The following is a 16,961-nucleotide window of genomic DNA, read 5'->3' as shown; positions in this document are numbered from 1 at the left end:
TGCCCGTTGTAACCAACCTAACCCACGCGAAATTACCTATATATAGGTTTTTGGGGCACTGCTTAGACAGAACTGTTTCATAAAATTGCATTATTGTTTTTCCACTGACCTAATTGGTGAAATAAGTACCATGGTAGTTAGTTGATTGTTGTGGAGTAGGGTACTATGTCATTTTTTATTAAGCTGGCCTTATGCCAGCACGGGCTCTTGATCGTAAAAGACCTTTTTGAGCAATCGGGAATTTGATCACTTTTTGGACCCAACTCAGGGAGAATTATATATATATGTATATATATATCTATATATATATATATATATATATATATATATATATCATATATATGTACATATTTGAATATAAACATAACTATATATATATATATATATATATATATATATATATATGTATATATATATATATATATATATATATATATATATATATATATATACATATATATATATACATATTTATGTATTTATGCACGTCTCCTAAAACCTCTGTAATTCAATGGCGAACAGACTCATACTGAATAGTGCAGGAGGGCAAATAAAAGAAAAGAAAAAATATTCCGATAAAAACGAAAAATAAAAATAAAAAAATAAAAAGAGTACGCGAGCGATACACGAATCCCCTATCCATATTTCCAAGTCTGATTATATCGCTCTTTGATTTTTTTATGGCCGGTCCTAAATTGAAAAAAGGATAAATTCTTTGCAAAGGCAGGCGTTTATTATCATCGGCAATAAATGTGGACAATAGCTTTATTGTGGTGCCCTGTACCGGCTAACAATGGCAATTTTATTTCGTGCGCAATGCTATTATTTCAGAGCGAACGCTGACTGCGTTCCAAATGGTTTAGGAGTTCAACTGGAAAATTTTTTTGCGTAAAAAGGGTGATGTCATCTTAGCTCTATATATATATATATATATATATATATATATATATATATATATATATATATATATATATATATATATATATATATTTTTTTTTTTACTGGAGTCCTTGAAACCGAACGAAAAACAAAAGAAGAGCTCTTCCTTTCCTTGCTGGATTCGAACCTGTGCATGGCAGGAAGCGTGCGGACACTGCCAACCTATTATGCTCAGAGGCTGAGAAATTTTTCTTCTCTAAACCACACAGATACATTATCTGACATTTCGATTTTGCCTTCACGGTAAAATATAAAATTTTTTTTGGTAGTACAGACAGCCATATTGAAACCAGTATATTTTATATTTCACTCATAATGGATATCACAAAAATAAATTTAAGAATGTATCATTTGATAAAAAATAAAAAAATTTACATTTCACTTATAATGGATAACCCAAAAATAAATTTAAGAATGTATCGTTTGATAAAAAAGCAAAAAAATTTATATTTCATTCATAATGGATGACCCAAAAATAAATTTAAGAATGTATCATTTGATAAAAAAGCAAAAAAAATTATATTTCACTCATAATGGATAACGCAAAATAAATTTAAGATTGTATCGTTTGATAAGAAATAAAAAAAAATTATATTTCACTTTTAATGGATAACCCAAAAAATTTAAGAATGTATCGTTGTATCATTTGATAAAAAATGAATAAAATTTATATTTCACTTATAATGGATAACCCAAAAATAAATTTAAGATGTATCATTTGATGAAAAAGCAAAAAATGTATATTTCACTCAATGGGTAACACAAAAATAAAATTAAGAATGTGTCGCTTGATAAAAAAGCAAAAAAAAAAATTTATTTTTCACTCATAATGGATAACCCAAAAATAAATTTAAGAATGTGTCATTTGATAAAAAAAAAAGCAAAAAATGTATATTTCAATCATAATTGATAACCCAAAAATGAATTTAAGAACGTATCATTTAATAAAAAAGCAAAAGAATGTATATTTCACTCAATGGATAACACAAAAATAGATTTAAGAATGTGTCGTTTGATAAAAAAGCAAAAAAAAAATATATTTCATAATGGATGACCCAAAAATAAATTTAAGAATATATCACTTTATAAAAAAGCAAAAAAAAATTTATATTTCACTCATAATCGATAACACAAAAATACATTTAAGAATGTGTCATTTAATAAAAAAAAAAAAAAGGCCAAAAAATAATATTGCACATATTCAAGGCTTCTTTTTCTCCGTAAAAAATTTCCTCGACGTTAAATTCTCTTTTAATGTCTCTCCCCAACTGAAAAATTCTGAGTTCCTGATTGAGAGAAGCTGCAATTAGCTCTTTGTTTGAAGAGAAATTCAATTACAGAATAAAATGATGGAAGCCCTAAGTCATATGAATTTTCCAAAACTGAGGCTAATGCATTTTATTGGTAATTCGATTAAAAAGATACAATTACGGAAATACAGAAACATTATTTTTGCTTTGTATTTCATAATCTCTTATATCTCTGATATTCGATTAAGAATATTATTTGCAAAAAGTAGGCATCGTAATCAATTTACATCAAACGAAGACCAGACAAGAAATAATGGAAGGAAACTAGAACTGAAGAGATACAACACATCCCACTGTGGGAACTTCTTTACACACAAGATATGTGACACATGGAATAAACTGCCACTAGGAAGTTGTAAACAGCAACAGTGTGGAAGAGTTTAAAAGAAAGCTAGACAAAATCATTAGGTCACTGTGAATGAACAGTAAAACCTGCTCCTAGAGATAAGTGAGCACACGATGTCTCCTCGGATGGACTTACAAGTCTTTGAGACATCCTAATCCTTGTAACTCTGTCTTTCTTATATAGCTGAAATCTTATACCAGTGATGCAATCAAGAAATACAGGTTGCATAAATACATAACCCATGACAATTACATAGATTCAGAATCATAATAGTTTTTGGTTTTTCTTATTTTCTTATACATCCGAAATGTTACACGTAAATTCAAACATAAAAATAAAAAGTTTTTTCATTATTTTTGCGAAAGTCATAAGAGCAATTCTGTTAGAAATACATGCAACACAAATCAATATTATTATTTCAGTAGATGAAACCTATTCACACGGAACACGCCCACCAAAGGGGCCACTGACTTGAAATTCAAGCTTCCAAAGAATATGTTGAGTTCAACCTCCCACCCCTAAAGACCACCCCCACCTCCCGCCTCCCTCACTGCAACAGTAACTGATCATGGTACAGAACCAGTCCTTTTTCGACTATGCCCCTATAAAGACGAAAGCACTCCGTACGGTTTTCTGCCTATCATTTTCCTGTGGTATTCGCTTATATAATGAAGTCACGTGCATCTACTGGGATTTTTTAAACATATATATATATATATATATATATATATATATATATATATATATATATATATATATATATATATATATATATATATATATATATATATATATATATATATATATATATATATATATATATATATCCCCCAAAACCCCAAAACAAAAAACTACAGAAATGCATAGATTTCCCACCATTTACTCGAGTCCAAGCCTTTGTCTGCGTCTCGCCATCCGAAATGAAAGTCATTTAAAAATACGAAAATAGAAATTAATCCTTTTCCGTCCTCTGCACCATGTCCATTATCTGCACTTCTTCCTCTCTCTCTCTCTCTCTCTCTCTCTCTCTCTCTCTCTCTCTCTCTCTCTCTCTCGCCATTCGGTCGACGGACAAAGAAAGCCAAATCTTTTGTCAAAGAAAGAAAGGACAAAGGTTGGATGATATCGGCTTGAGAGAAAGCACCACTGGGGTGACACATGGTGAAAGAGAGAGAGAGAGAGAGAGAGAGAGAGAGAGAGAGAGAGAGAGAAGGTTTTTCTTTTTATGCTCAGAAGAAGAAAGTGGATGAAAGAGAAAGAGAGAGAGAGAGAAGGTTTTACTTTTTATGCTCAGGAGAAGAAAGTGGATAAGAGAGAGAGTGAGAGGAGAGGAGAAGAGCGAGAGAGAGATGCGAGAGAGAGAGGGCGGTTTCATTTTATCTTCAGAAGGAAGTGGATAAAAGAGAGAGAGAGAGAGAGAGAGAGAGAGAGAGAGAGAGAGGAGAAGAGAGAAGGTTTCTTCCTTTAATCTTCAGGTTTAGAAAGTAGACAAGGTAGAGAGAGTGAGAGAAGGTTTATCTATTTATGTTCAAGAGTAGAAAGTGGATAAGATAAAGGGAGAGAGAGATAGCAAAATCTTTTTTCTCTTCAAATTCATAAGAAGAAAACCAATAGTAGAGAGATGGATAGCGCGCGCAAAAATAAAATTTCCCCTTTAAATTCATCGAGAGAGAGAGACAGCCTTTTTCTATTGGAATTCAATAGAAGGGAACCAAAGGATAAGGAGAGAAAGAAGCAGAGAAAAAGAAAGAAAGCACAGTAGAAAATCTTTTCCACTTCTCGGCTCAAAGAAGAAAACCAAATAAAAAATAAAAAAAAAATTAAAAGGGGAAAAGGGGTCGAAAACCATTTAGACGAGAGGAGTCGGAATCGTCTCCCCTTCGGAATCTCTCTCTCTCTCTCTCTCTCTCTCTCCATCTTATGGTTTTGTTTAACTGAAATTTGAACTATGTTTTCGTTTCCTTCTCACGAGTTTTTAAAGAGAAAAAGATCTCTCTCTCTCTTCTCTCTCTCTCTCTCTCTCTCTCTCTCCATCCTTTTGTTGTCTTTCACTGAAATTTAAATAGAAAAAGACTCTCTCTCTCTCTCTCATATATGTATATATATAAATATATAAATGTATATATATATATATATATATATATATATATATATATATATATATTCCCTATTATCTTTGAATGCGCTACTTTCTCTTCCCCTTAGGATTTCAGCTCGTCATAAATTATTTACAATCGCCTTCACATGTCTGCATAGCGGAAACGAAGCATGAATTCATAACTACAGGCAAAAAGACGAATATGTTCTACTCGTCAAATATTAACGGATTATTTATGGCTTTTCGTCAACTCTCATCGACAATTCACAATTATTTTTTCTTAGATAGTTTGCTTCCGATAATCAAAGGGCTTTAATTCTCTTTTAGAATTATTATTATTGTTGTTATTATTATTATTATTATATATTATTATTATTATTATTATTATTATTATTATTATTATTATTATTATTTAGGAAGAAGACCCTCTTTTAAACAAATTCTGTTAAATAAAATGGCAGAATTCAGCGAATTAATTATTCTCTTTCATGTGTACTGTTATTATTATTATTATTATTATTATTATTATTATTATTATTATTATTATTATTATTAACAACCATGTGCGTATAAAGAGAGAAAGAAAGAATCGAATAACAGGAAAAAATGCAAACAAAGACAACCCAAAACAATCATAAACAGTCCAACAAAACCGTAAACATAAACAGTCCAACAAAATCATAAACAGTCCAAACAAAAACATAAACAGTCACAAAAAAAAAAACAAAAAATAAACTGTGTCCAACAAAAACATGAACATAACCAGTCCAACAAAACCGTAAACAGTAAACAGTCCAACAAAAACAAAAAACATAAACAAGTCCAACAAAAACAAAAACTAAACAGTCCAACAAAAAAACAAAAACACATCCAACATCAAAACATAAACTGTCCAACAAAAACATGAAAATAACAGTCCAACAAAACCGTAAACATAAACAGTCCAACAAAACAAAAACATAAAACAGTCCAACAAAAACAAAAACATAACGTCCAACAAAAACAAAAAAACATAAACTGTCCACAAAAAAACGAAAATAACCAGTCAACAAAAACCGTAAACATAAACAGTCCAACAAAAACAAAAACATAAACAGTCCAACAAAAACAAAAAATAAACAGTCCAACAAAAACAAAAACATAAACTGTCCAACAAAAACATGAAAATAAATAGTCCAACAAAACCGTAAACATAAACAGTCCAACAAAAACAAAAACATAAACAGTCCAACAAAAACAAAAACATAAACTGTCCAACAAAAACATGAAAATAACCAGTCCAACAAAACCGTAAACATAAACAGTCCAACAAAATCATAAACAGTCCAACAAAAACAAAAACATAAACAGTCCAACAAAAAACAAAAACACAAACTGTCCAACAAAAACATGAAAATAAACAGTCCAACAAAACCGTAAACATAAACAGTCCCGCACAAGCACAAACAATCCAACAAAAACATAAAAAATCCAAAAAAAAACATAAAATAAAAACATGAATATAAACTGTCCAACAAAAACCGTAAACATAAACAGTCCAACTAAATCATAAACAGTCCAAGAAAAATATAACCAACCCAAGAAAAATATAAACAGTCCAACAAAAACAAGAGCACACTTCTTCCCGAGTAAAGAGGCGCTAGAGATTTGGTCTTCAACTCTGACCAAACGTCAACATCGAATCTCCCAAGAAAAAGAAGAAGAAGAAGAAGAAGAAGTAGCGGTGGGAACCAGACGAGACGTTTTACGACCTCGGAGGGAAATTTAGGCGACGCGGAGATTCTGGCCAGGGGTGTAAAGAAATCACGTTTCGGAGGCTTACGAGAATCGAGAGGCTGGGTGTGTTGGTTGCTGGGGGGAGGGGGCGGGGCTACACAGAGGCAGAGAGAGAGAGAGAGAGAGAGAGAGAGAGAGAGAGAGAGAGGGAGGGAGGGAGGATTTGATAGAATTCGGTGAGAATCGGTTCGTGAAATATATATATATATATATATATCATATATATATATATATATATATATATATATACATTTAAAAATATACATATATGTACTATATTATAATATATATATATATATATATATATATATATATATATATATATATATATATACATATATAAATGCATAATATATACATATATGGACTATATTATATATATATATATATATATATATATATATATATATATATATATATATATATATATATATATATATATATATATATATATATATATGTGTGTGTGTGTGTGTGTGTGTGTGTATAATCATTTAGGATTGAAAACAGTTCATTCTTTGCAAAAATAATTTTAAAAAAATCCTAAATGATATACGTGTATATATATATATATATATATATATATATATATATATATATATATCTATATATATATAGTACATATATGTATAAATGTATGTATATGTATAGTTATATATACATATATATAGCATAGATAAATATCTACATATATAAATTTAGATATTGTGGGTGATAGATCGATATTCCACACTTCAATTGGAATATAAGAGGCGTTTCATCTGCGAAATGATGCCATCACTTGATAATTATAAATGCCTTTGTTTCTGGCATATAGTAATTCCACCAGTGCCCACTGAACTATATCAAAATTCACACTTCTGTCACGCCATTTCCAAATAGTTTTCATGTTTTTATATAAACTCTGTAATGAAAATGAGCAAAGGATGTGCAAGGTTGAATTCACAGTGAAAATGAATCATTCAAAACTGTCCTGTAGGAACAAAATATATTCTAGCATTTGTCTTTGGAACTCACTTTCTCCTGTGATTTTGTGACTGTGGCATCTTCCTGTTATAATCTACCCTCTTCCTTTAACCACCATTTTTCGTTTGGAACTCTCTAACTCCTTCTGTGATTTTGTGACTGTGGCATCTTTCTGTGTTAGAATCCACCCTCTTCCTTTAACCACCCTTTTTCGATCGGTTTCTTCGGTTCTGGGCTACTGAAGGACACCTGGGGAAATCCCAAATAACCCTTATTGGAAAATACTTCCCACACGAAAATAGGAGGGACGTGAAAAAAAATATGAAATCTTTTTCCCCAACATTTCCAAACATTTTTTGACTTCTGCCCAGGAGACGAAAATACGTCCGTCTAATTAGAGCCTTTTCTTTCCCCCTGTGACCCAGAGAGACTCCTTCCTCCAAGACATTGTAGGTGGTTTGGACATATTCCATTACCCGGAAAATCTTCTTAGCCAACGTAAGAAGCAAAAAAGAAATAAAATCAGAATTGGTAATTTACCTTCGTCCAGCTTTCAGTTTTCCAGCGAGACCGATTTTTTCAAAATTTCAGCTCTCTTTTTTTTTTTATTCTTATTTTTCTATATTTCAGTCCCCTCTCATTTTTTTTATATTCGGGCATGATATTTTATATATTATTCTGCACTCGTTTTTATGTTTAATTTGATATATACAACCCGTTATTTACTATAAAACTAGTTATATCTCAAGGATATTTCTGTTATTTGTTGGAATTTTATTTTTAGTTTGTTTTTCACTTATTTTATGCAAAAAGCGTTCGTTGCAAGATACTTAACTTTTAAGTTTAACTTGCAGACATTTGCTTTTTGAACCGATAATAATAATAATAATAATAATAATAATAATAATAATAATAATAATAATAATAATAATAATAATAATAATAATAATAATAATAATAATAATAATAATTCGGAACCAACCAGAAAAGACTATACAGCCAACTAAGAGGGGAAGACAACCACCCAGAAATTCCTGAAGCCGAACCAAGTAAGAGACTCTGGGAAAACATATGGAGCAACCCGGTATCACACAACAAACATGCAACATGGCTCCAGGAAGTCAAGGAAGAAGAAACAGGGAGAATAAAACAAAGATTCACAGAGATCACGACAGACACAGTCAGACACCAACTAAGAAAATGCCAAACTGGAAAGCCCCAGGTCCCGATGAAGTCCATGGATACTGGCTCAAAAACTTCAAGGCCCTACACCCACGAATAGCAGAACAACTCCAGCATTGTATCTCAAATCACCAAGCACCCAAATGGATGACCACAGGAAGAACATCCTTAGTACAAAAAGACAAGAGTAAGGGAAATATAGCCAGTAACTACAGGCCTATCACCTGCCTACCAATAATGTGGAAGTTACTAACAGGTATAATCAGTGAAAGGCTATACAACTACCTAGAGGAGACAAACACCATCCCCCACCAACAGAAAGGCTGCAGAAGGAAGTGTAGGGGCACAAAGAACCAGCTCCTGATAGACAAAATGGTAATGAAGAACAGTAGGAGAAGGAAAACAAACCTAATAGTATGGCAATGGATTAAGACTATAAGAAAGCCTTCGACATGATACCACACACATGGCTAATAGAATGCCTGAAAATATATGGGGCAGAGGAAAACACCATCAGCTTCCTCAAAAATACAATGCGCAACTGGAATACAATACTTACAAGCTCTGGAATAAGACTAGCAGAGGTTAATATCAGGAGAGGGATCTTCCAGGGCGACTCACTGTCCCCACTACTCTTCGTAGTAGCCATGATTCCCATGACAAAACTACTACAGAAGATGGATGCCGGGTACCAACTCAAGAAAAGAGGCAACAGAATCAACCATCTGATGTTCATGGACGACATCAAGCTGTATGGTAAGAGCATCAAGGAAATAGATACCCTAATCCAGACTGTAAGGATTGTATCTGGGGACATCAGGATGGAGTTTGGAATAGAAAAATGCGCCTTAGTCAACATACAAAAAGGCAAAGTAACGAGAACTGAAGGGATAAAGCTACCAGATGGGAGCAACATCAAACACATAGATGAGATGGGATACAAATACCTGGGAATAATGGAAGGAGGGGATATAAAACACCAAGAGATGAAGGACACGATCAGGAAAGAATACATGCAGAGACTCAAGGCGATACTCAAGTCAAAACTCAATGCCGGAAATATGATAAAAGCCATAAACACATGGGCAGTGCCAGTAATCAGATACAGCGCAGGAATAGTGGAATGGACGAAGGCAGAACTCCGCAGCATAGACCAGAAAACCAGGAAACATATGACAATACACAAAGCACTACACCCAAGACCAAATACGGACAGACTATACATAACACGAAAGGAAGGAGGGAGAGGACTACTAAGTATAGAGGACTGCGTCAACATTGAGAACAGAGCACTGGGGCAATATCTGAAAACCAGTGAAGACGAGTGGCTAAAGAGTGCATGGGAAGAAAGGACTAATAAAAGTAGACGAAGACCCAGAAATATACAGAGACAGGAGAAAGACAGACAGAACAGAGGACTGGCACAACAAACCAATGCACGGACAATACATGAGACAGACTAAAGAACTAGCCAGCGATGATACATGGCAATGGCTACAGAGGGGAGAGCTAAAGAAGGAAACTGAAGGAATGATAACAGCGGCACAAGATCAGGCCCTAAGAACCAGATATATTCAAAGAACGATAGACGGAAATAACATCTCTCCCATATGTAGGAAGTGCAATACGAAAAATGAAACCATAAACCACATAGCAAGCGAATGCCCGGCACTTGCACAGAACCAGTACAAAAAGAGGCATGATTCAGTGGCAAAAGCCCTCCACTGGAGCCTGTGCAAGAAACATCAGCTACCTTGCAGTAATAAGTGGTACGAGGACCAACCTGAGGGAGTGATAGAAAACGATCAGGCAAAGATCCTCTGGGGACTATGGTATCAGAACGGATAGGGTGATACGTGCAACAGACCAGACGTGACGTTGATTGACAAAGTCAAGAAGAAAGTATCACTCATTGATGTCGCAATACCATGGGACACCAGAGTTGAAGAGAAAGAGAGAGGGAAAAAATGGATAAGTATCAAGATCTGAAAATAGCAATAAGAAGATATGGGATATGCCAGTGGAAATCGTACCCATAATCATAGGAGCACTAGGCACGATCCCAAGATCCCTGAAAAGGAATCTAGAAAAACTAGAGGCTGAAGTAGCTCCAGGACTCATGCAGAAGAGTGTGATCCTAGAAACGGCACACATAGTAAGAAAAGTGATGGACTCCTAAGGAGGCAGGATGTAACCCGGAACCCCACACTATAAATATCACCCAGTCGAATTGAAGGACTGTGATAGAGCAAAAAAGAAAGAAAAAAAAATAAATAATAATAATAATAATAATAATAATAATAATAATAATAATAATAATAATAATAATAATAATAATAATAATAATTTTTTATTTTACCTCGGTGTTATTGTGAATTTGCAGGATCCTCTGGTAATTATACATACATACATACATATTCAAATACCTGTCAACTAATTGTTATTAACGTAAGCAAAATTATGCATACGAGTACATACAAAGTCGCTTTGTTAATCTAATGTTCTTTTGTTACGAGTAAAGACCATTGTGCTATTTCTTTGCAGTAAAATGTACACAAAACTTAAAAACAAAGTCTTTCCGAAACTTAATCAGGTAACGTTTACATTCTCAGGGATATCGTATAAACGCAAATTTGTCTTGTAAATTACGATGCCGGCATTACACAGCGTTGTGGAAGGATTAGTCAACTGAATTATTACGTAAGAACTACAAAGAAATATGAAAACTGCATGCAGAGGTTATCAGATAATGTTTACAGACTTAGAGATGGCCGAGCCGTTATTTCAGGATTTCTTATAAAAACTTGGTATGATAAGCTTCCAAAGAAATGCGGAATGCTTCTTAACAATCTTTAATAGGATTTATTGACTAAATTACGGATCATATCTGGAACTCAGGCTTAATTTGTCACGAAATGATTGCATCCTAAATTATAGGGTCATTGCCGTCCTCCGCTAGTTTTGCAGATATTATTTTTGCTCTCGCTCTCAAAAGGATCTCCGTCGATTCTCTCATTCTTCTCGTGTAGACTGGTTTGACCATCTCGCTGATACACTTATTCTCAGAGCTTGGAATTCTCCTCTTTCTTTTGTATTTCTCAAATTGAATTGAAAATGGTAGTTACGTGATCGTATCGGGTGGCAGGTAGATAGGGAAGGTATGGGACTATAGCTATAGTAGATTCTCATCAACCGTGCATCTGATGTCTAGGCCAGTCCCTTACGACGCTCCTGACTGGCTGTTGATAAGCCAGTCACGGGGCTGGAAACTCTGTCTCTCTCGAGAGTTCACATAGACAGGATGTACGTTCCACCTCTCCTGAGGGATACGTCTTTCAAAAGTATTCCTCAGGAGAGGTGGAACATACACCCTGCCTATGTGAACTCTCGAGAGAGACTGAGACCTTAAAGCTCTGTGATTGGCGTATCAACATCCAATCAGGAGCGTCGTAAGGGACTGTGAATCTACTAGAGCAACCTCATTTCAGAAAACGAAAAGGGGATATAATAAGGCACACAATGCAAAAACGTATCCACTCCCCCTTTTTCAATTCACGAAGAAACAGAAAAAAAGTAGAACTGATAATTGGAACAGAAATGAGAGAAAAGGGAATGTCATCGTCGTGATTTCAGGCCACAAAACGTTCCAAGTTATCTGCATACGAATTCAGAATATTTCTTCTCTCTCTCTCTCTCTCTCTCTCTCTCTCTCTCTCTCTCTCTCTCTCTCTCTCTCTCTCTCTCTTCCCTTGGCCACATAACCACTCGCCAAGGCTGCGATGGACTTCGATCGCTTATGACCTTCAGAGAAAGCCCGTATCATAACCTAATGCGAACACCTTTCCTCTGACGAGCCTTACACTTTTATAGATGATGACGTAAGTCTTAGCAACGAATGGAATGTACATGGTATGCCAATTCTACCTCTTAAAGTATATATATACATCGTTTGTTCTGCAGTACCAGAAAAGAGGAATCTATATAGTATGCAATTTTTTTATAGTATATTATTCAGAAGAAAGTTAAGACTTCTACTATTCAGTTTTTTTGGTATTATAAAGTTTGCTACGCGTACAATAATGTAGAAAGGAGAGTTAATAGAATGTATTCTTAAAGCAAGTAAGGTATGCGAATAATATACATCTGCTCTCGTCATATTTACTATTTAACTGTATAGGTCATGGAATAGAAATGTACATAAGGTGTGGTAAAACGTAAAAACAAATAACTCTTGTTTTAGATCAATTATACATTTAAAATTTAAGACAATGTCTGATGTGTATATATATATATATATATATATATATATATATATATATATATATATATATATATGTAACGAGGATATGAACCTCGTTTTTATTTGGTAAGCGTGTAACTCGAGCGTCAGGCAAGCCAACACACAAATCTCTCTCTCTCTCTAAGCAACCAGCGGCTCGCGACTTTTCTTTCTCTCTCTCTCTCTCGCCAAGTGACCGCTCTCTCTCTCTCTCTCTCTCTCTCTCTCTCTCTCTCTCCACTCTAACAGGTAATCAAAATGAGAGAGTTGCATTATAAAAAATACATTTATTTAACAACGAAAAGATAATGAATCAATCAAGTCTTACTGACTAACTTAATTTAAATAAACCCCCAATACTAAAATGTCTAAAATGTAATTAGTCACACCAAATGTCTATTCTTCCATCGGGACTCCCTCTCGGTACCCCCCATGGTTCTGCTAGAACCGTCTGTTTCAAAAACATGAGAAACACTCGTAAGTACACACAAGTTTAACAACAAAGTCAAAGATTGAACATTCTCATTAATGTTAAACAGACAACAAGCCACTCTTTGGCTAAAATATTATAAGACTCACCCAAGCAGCCGGAATATTTCACACACAATATTTAAATAAACTTTCGCTGAGCTTCCATGGCATCCTGCCTTTCTTCCAAAGACGCCTCTTAGCAAATCCACCATAGACTTGGGTATGATACTTTTTAAAAGGAAGAGGCGCACATGCACATACGAATGCACATTTCAACAACGCCTCACATAACTGGCTACAACCAGTTTCCCAAAGGCACTTTGAAAAGAGTTCATGAACTGAGTACATTGACTCATCTACTATGCAGTTTTATGTCACGCCACCCCACAGAAACCATAGATCAGCTTTTCTCAGGTCGTTGCTTCGGCATTCCAATAGGTCACAGCGAACATATTGGCAATATATCATTAATTATAACCCTAGGCCTAACATAGCTCGGCCTCGCCCACTTGCTAGCACCCGCCTAGCAAAATGGTCAACAAAATAGCTTATATAATATAAAACACATTGGCCGGCTTAAAATAAAATATAAATAATAACTGCACGTCTCTGGCATTATAAAATAAAGTCTTATCATGCTTCATTTCTCCAAATAACACTAGAATTTTCTCTCATTTTGGATTCTTGAATATCCCTCTTTGCTTGTCTGCAACTTCCAAAGCAGACAGTAGCAGGCTGTAGGAAGACGGAATGCCTCCCTCATTGTAGAAGACTTCTAACGGCTTCTGCAGATCCCCAAAAGACACGCTGTTGAACTCTGTAGAAATCTCGTGATCGCCATGGACAAAACGACAGCAACACTCTCTGCACGGCTGGTGGACGTCTTGCTAGCATTGGGAAACGACTTTTTGGTGTGTTAGTATGTCAGTCAAGTCATTGGTCAATCCCAGAAAATTAACCCCAGACATACTACATCTATCAAACAATGATCTCAAAAAGTCAGAAATACTAACTGAAAGTCTCCCAATTAACTCCCTTTAATATGACTACTAAATCATAAGTCATTATCATGACTCTCAAAGAAAAAAAAATATCAAGTTCTCCAACTCAATTCTCCAAACTCACACATCAGCACACACAATACAAAAACTCACAGCAACTCCACGGACTTCTGCACTCACATTTCAAAATCGAATGTTCTCACAAGTACAAAAAAAAGAAAAAAAATCGTAATGAGCCCAAGGAAAAAAAAAAAATCACGTAACAAGCCCAGACCCAAAAAATGTTCTCTCAAGCTCTGATATTACAGCAACTCACAAAATCAGTAAAAATCTCCTATGTTTTAACAGCAAAAACCCCTTTACTGCTCATACAATTAAGTGCAATGAGACTTAATGTCAAACTCCCATTTACGTAAATAACAACCACTGAAAAATTACATCTCCCATCCAAAAAGAAATGCTATTTAAGCTCAATCCCCAATTACATCTCTCATAGGAAAAGGAAGAAGAAAAATAAAAAAAAGATAATCACAAGTAGATTTCCCCAAGAAATTCCCCATGTAAAGTTACGGAACTTCTCGACATCGCAACTTTATCGACCAACAATGCCAGAAAGCAAACTCTCACACATGCGCTTTCGTGAAATGCTATTGTCAACATTTCCAGATATTGCAAAAACTCTGAGCAATCACCACCAGAGGAAAAGGATCAGCACACAGCGCTTGTCAGCAGAAAAATCCACCTGCGGACGTGTGCTCAAACAGCGGCATAAAAAATGTCTAGTCAGACACACAAGTTTGGAAACTCATGATTCTCAAAAAAAAAAATGGTCTAACTGACACAAAGTAAGCACATTTCACAAAATTAACTCCAGGATATGACTAATGTGTTCAAAATTTGTCTCGAAGACTTAACTTTCAACATGACACTGCCCAATTATATGCCTCCAAAACAACACACTTGTGAACATAAAAAATTCACACATCTCCAGAGGACCACAATGTAGTAACGCCACTCACCTCCAAATAGTCACGAAACCAAAAAGAAAGAACCACAAAAATTTTCTCTTGGCTCGAGAAAACAAAACTCCCATAACCACAAAAATGGGTCACCCGCCCAAGATTAATTCCACCTCCATGTATAAATATGTGACACCATAATAATAAGAACACCACTCCGGTTATAAAAATATTTCCTCCATTTGGTTAATAACCACATCCACATATTCCCTTTTATTTTTCTGATAGCCATATGTTAATAAAAAAAACCACCACTCCAGGAATAAAGAATAATCACCTCTATTTCGGCAAATAAAAAATATTTACTTCTATTTCCCCAACACTCCATGTGGAATAAAACAAGGCTCCAAAGAATATATCTCCAAAAAGGAATATTAAAAAAAATGAAATCCTATCTCCAAAAAAATGTGCACTCAAAGCATCTAGCTCACACACTCACAAATTTTGCCCCATAATCTCCAAATATGTGTCTCCATTTGCAACAAAAATGGCTGCAAAGTAATTGAACTAAACATAGCTCTCATCACCATTGGCAAATATCAAAAATGGCCAAAAATATATCTCCAATATATTATATCTCAAATTATAACTCCAAAATAATATACCTCCAATTATATCTCCAAATGATATATCTCAATTCTCCTGAGAATAACTCAATGTTATAGCCAAAAACTATAAAACTCTCTCCATTTAGCATAATTGCTGAAAAAGGGCAAAATCTCGGCAAAAAACTGTCTAGAAAATTCTAGAAAAATCACCAATGTGCTACAACTCACTATAATAAAACTCCAAATTCACAGTGTCTAAGCCAAGACTTCTCCATATGCACTACGACATAGGCCACTAGAAAACTTACCCAAGTTTCCTATCTCTCACAAAGTTGTCACAAATACAACAAAGGTATTGTGCAAGAAAACTCACAATTTCTGGAACACAAATATCCAGAGAAAAAAATTTAGTGCCAATACGTATGCATTCAAAACCATGCAAGAATTCTCCCATAAATTTCTCCACAGCATCAAATAGCTGAAACACAAGCACGTTCCCGAACAATGACTCTAAGTCACGAACTGAGACATTAAAAAATATTCACGCCAACTGGAGAGAAAAAACAAATTCAAATTCACCCATGATAAAGAAACTTGTCTCAGCGATAGCTAACTTCCAAAAAAGGAGAAAAGAAAAATCAACGGTATTGTTAACTATCTCTCGTGACTCACTAGATGTCAAGCAATTATCTGCTGAACTCATAAAAAAGAAAAACAAAAATAATGTGTTGTTAGTTCCTCCCAAATTCAAAAAAGATTTCACCACCCTTGATAGAATTACAGCACCCACGTATTAGTATAAAAAAAAAATCAGTATCAGAAATATCATTATCAGCAAAATCACCAAAATTGCTATCATCAAAATCACTGGTATTAGCATAAAAACATCACCAATGTTAATGCTTGTCCATTCACCAAAGATTCAGCACAAAATTCAGCAAAAGTTCAGCAAGATTCAACACAATTCACCAAGATTCAGCCAGACTCATCAAGATTCAGCAAAACAAATAATTAACCCCAAGACTT

The sequence above is a fragment of the Macrobrachium nipponense genome, chromosome 23, assembly GCF_015104395.2.
Source record: "Macrobrachium nipponense isolate FS-2020 chromosome 23, ASM1510439v2, whole genome shotgun sequence".
NCBI lineage: Eukaryota > Metazoa > Arthropoda > Malacostraca > Decapoda > Palaemonidae > Macrobrachium > Macrobrachium nipponense.
This window is presented reverse-complemented; position numbering follows the sequence as displayed.